This window comes from Monodelphis domestica, chromosome 4, assembly GCF_027887165.1.
Source record: "Monodelphis domestica isolate mMonDom1 chromosome 4, mMonDom1.pri, whole genome shotgun sequence".
Classification (NCBI taxonomy): domain Eukaryota; kingdom Metazoa; phylum Chordata; class Mammalia; order Didelphimorphia; family Didelphidae; genus Monodelphis; species Monodelphis domestica.
This window is the reverse complement of record NC_077230.1, coordinates 262,427,087-262,431,417: the sequence shown is the minus strand read 5'-3', so window position 1 is coordinate 262,431,417 and position 4,331 is coordinate 262,427,087. Positions and strand designations below refer to the sequence as shown.

Below are 4,331 nucleotides of genomic sequence, written 5' to 3'. Positions count from 1 at the left end.
CCCCCCCCCCCCGCCTTTCCCTCTCCCATAGCCAACGCATGATTCCTCTGGTTATCACATGTGTTCTTGACTCGAACCCATTTCTCTGTTGTTGGAATTTGCATTATAGTGTTCATTTAGAGTCTCTCCTCAGTCTTATCTCCTCCAACCCTGTAGTCAAGCAGTTGCTTTTCATTGGTATTTTTACTCCTACAGTTTATCCTCTGCTTGTGGGTAGTATTTTTTAGATCCCTGCAGATTGTTCAGGGACATTGCATTGATACTAATGGAGAAGTCCATCACCTTCGATTGTACCACAATGTATCAGTCTCTGTGTACAATGTTCTCCTGCTTCTGCTCCTCTCACTCTGCATCACTTCCTGGAGGTTGTTCCAGTCTCCATGGAATTCCTCCACTTTATTATTCCTTTTAGCACAATAGTATTTCATCACCAACATATACCACAATTTGTTCAGCCATTCTCCAATTGAAGGGCATCCCCTCATTTTCCAATTTTTGGCCACCACAAAGAGCGCAGCTACGAATATTTTTGTACAAGTCTTTTTGTCCATTATCTCTTTGGGGTACAGACCCTCTAGTATTCTTTAAATACATAACTATATCATCTACAACGAGTGATGGTTTGGTTTCTTCACTGCTTACTTTAATTCCTTCAATTACTTTTTCTTTCCTTATTGCTAAAGCCAGCATTTCTAATACATTATTAAATGATAGTGGTGATAATGGGCATCCTTGCTTCACTCCTAATCTTACTGGGAAGGCTTCTATCTTATCCCCATTGCAGATGATACTTGCTGAAGGCTTTAGGTAGATGCTACTTATCATTTTAAGGCATGACCCATTCTAATATTTTTAAAAGGACTGGGTTTTGTATTTTGTCAAAGTCTTTTTCTTCATCTATTTTCTGACTAATCATGTGACTTCTGTTAGTTTGGTTATTGATATGATCAATTATCCTGATAGTTTTCTTAATATTAAAACTAGCCTTGAATTTTTGCTGTAAATTCCAGTTGGTCATAACAAATGAATCCTTGTGATATATTATTGTAGTCTCCTTCCTAGTATTTTATTTAAAATTTTTGCAGCTATATTCATGAATGAAATTGGCCTATAATTTTCTTGCTCAGTTTTCGTTCTTCCTTGCTTGGGTAACAGTACAATATTTTGTTTATTAAGTATGATTTGATAGGATTCCTTCTCTGAATATTTCCCCAAATATTTTATGTAGTATTGGGATTAATTGCTTTTTAAATGTTTGATAGAATTTACTTGTGAATCCATCTGTCCCTGGAGATTTTGTTCTTCAGGAGTTCATTGATGGCTTGTTCAATTTTTTTCTGAGATGGTATTATTTAAGTGTTCTATTTCCTCTTTTGTTAATCTGGGCAATTTGTATTTTTGTAAATATGATCCATTTTCACTTAGATTGTTAGATTTATTGGCATACAATTGTGTAAAATAGCTCCTAATGATTGCTTTAATTTCCTCTTCATTGGTGGTAATTTCACCTTTTCATTTTTGATATTGATTATTTTATTTTTTCTTTCCTTTTTTAAAATAAAAATTACCAATGCTCTATCTAGTTTGTTTTTTTCATAAAACCAACTTCTAGTCTTATTTATTAGTTCAATTGTTCTCTTACTTTCAACGTTATTAATTCCTCCTTTAATTTTTAAGATTTTCAATTTATTCTTTAATTGAATATTTTTAATTTGTTCTTTTTCAACAATTTTTAGTTGCATGCCCAATTCATTGATCTGTATTTTCTTCATTTGTATAAGCATTCAGAGATATAAAATTTCCCCCAAGTACTGCTTTGTCTGTATCTCATACATTTTTTCCTCTTGTTTTTGAAAAGAAGATTTACTTAACAAGTTTCATTTAGTGCAATATACCTACAAGGAAATCACAATACAATGAAAGATTTAAATCAAGGCCTCAGAATTTAATACAAACACCAAGACCAAAATCCGAAAGTATCCGTATTGTGTCTCAAAATTGTCCCCATTAACTCAAAAAAAAAAAAAGCTTAAATATATCTTACAGGATAGTAAACAAAATAAACTAATACAAACATGCCAAATGTTTTACTTTTTGAATCACATATACATCTCCTATATTTGTTTTACAAAAAAACATGTCTCCCAACATGTATCTCAAATAGTGTTCCATGTAATGTGGTATAAGAGCAACATTTACCCTAATTGAAACCGGCTTAACCTAAATATTCTTCCGGATTAAGTACATTCCTACAATATAACTACCTGGAGAAAAGCTGAAATTCTTTAACAATTTTAGTCTTTACTCAACTTAGTTATTACATCCTAGATGAATGTTTTTCTGTGTTCAAAAATACTGAACCTGAGGTTTTAAAAACAACCGTGATTTTACTTACAGTAAGTTTAAATCACAAGCTTCTATTACAAAACTGTTAAACATCTTTTGTTTTCTTTAAAAAAAATGTTGACCAAGAGTTAGCGATCAGGATTTACATTCCCCATCCATCACTCATACTGGACATGCCAGTCATCATCACTTCCATTCCGTTCACTCCCACAGATGCATGGCTCCCACTACTGTAGTAACTGCTGTCCATTGCTCTTTGGCTCCCTATGCAATGTTTGATTGAAAATCACTGGAGTTTTCCTGTAAAATTTGGTCATATCCACTCATGCTGCTATGACCATTGTATTCTCCCCCATAACCCCCATTTAGCTCCTGGCTAGCTGGACCACCATAACTGGACTGATTTGACAAGCCAATGCCTCCCATCATTTGGCTACCATAAGTACCACCGCTTGCTCCTGCTGTAGAATTCAAGAAGATTTCTTCATATCTGTGCTGCATATTTGCTTTGTCTTTTGATATAGCTGCCACAGCATCTTTGTGAGTAGCAAATTCAACATCTGCTTCTCCAATCACTCTGCCATCAGGTCCAATTTCAATGTGTACTCAAGCAGAGTTGAGTGGTGAGAAAAAAATTGTAAATATCATTTTCAATAGCTTGGTAAGGTAATCCTCTCATGTGCACACAATGGCCTGTTGTACTCTGGAAAGTAGACCCACCCACTATCTCCATATCTATGATCTGATATTCCTGAAAAATAATAATTGAGGTCTCTTCCAAATCTATCAGACCCAAAGCCATATCCATCATTATATCCAATGTAGTCATCATAGCCTCCCTACCCTCCACCATAGATATCTCATCTCATTCTTTCAAACCCAGCTCCTCTACCAATGCTGTTATGGCCTCTGCCAGCACCAGACCTATTATAAGGACCTGGATACTACACAGTCATTAGCTTTCAAGGAGAATAATAATGAATGCAAACTTCTGCCCAACTGCTCTTGAAGATTTCAATGTCGCTATGCCCTATTCTTTTCTTGGGTTTCTTTAGAGCCTTTTCAGTTATTTTCTGTGAAGCAAATTGCAGGAAGGCCTCCCCGTACTCCTCCCTGGAAGTCCATTGGCAATGCTATCCCATTTGACACAATTTCCAACCCTGAAAAAAACTAAATAATTTTTTTCATTGCTACAGCCAAATGGGAGTCCTCTAGGTGCACAGAGCCATCACTGGCAGTGTCAGGACTATTTAAACCAATACGCTTCAATACCCAATCCATTTCAATGTTGTTTGACTTCAATACTTCAACATATCTGTGTCCCATAGTTTCTCTGTCTCTTTTCAGTGCCAATTTGACTTCATCTTTTGATTCAAGTTCAACAAATGCTTCTCCACTTGGTCTGCCTTACCGGATATAAATGACATGAATGCCTGATGCCCTATTTTGAATTTTGCATTCTTTAGAAGAAGTGTTGGACTTCATCAGTCAAGCAGGACCAGGGCAAGCTCTGGATCTTCACCACAAAGACTTCTACATCTTTAGTGTTCAGCATAATCTTTTTCAGTCAGTGGTGGCAACTTGAAACTTGACCAGCATGGTTATGAAGAAAATCTCCCATATGTTTTGATATGTGTTTTCTTCATTGTCATTCTAATTAATAAAATTATTGATTATTTCTATAATTTGCTCTTTGACCCGTTTCTTTTTTAACATTAAATTATTTCATTTCCAATTAATTTTTGATTTGTATTTCTATGGAGTTTTATTGATTATAATTTTTACTGCATTATGATATGAAAAGGATGGATTTACTTCTGCTTTTTTGCATTTGGTTGTTATAGCGAGGCAAATTACAGGGTGCAAAGAGTTTTATTGACAAGCCCTCAAGACTCAGAATTCTCTCAAGTCTGATAGGAAATGTTCCAAACTTTTGAAGATCCAGTTTTTCAACAACAGTCTGGAGTTGAGAAGTGAAGTCTGAA

General features: G+C 35.1%; 1 pseudogene; it reads right to left on the bottom strand.

Moving 5' to 3' along the window:
- Positions 1–2,556: 2,556 nt before the first annotated feature.
- On the bottom strand, positions 2,557–3,779 carry LOC100619030 (heterogeneous nuclear ribonucleoprotein H-like; annotated as a pseudogene).
- Positions 3,780–4,331: the final 552 nt, after the last annotated feature.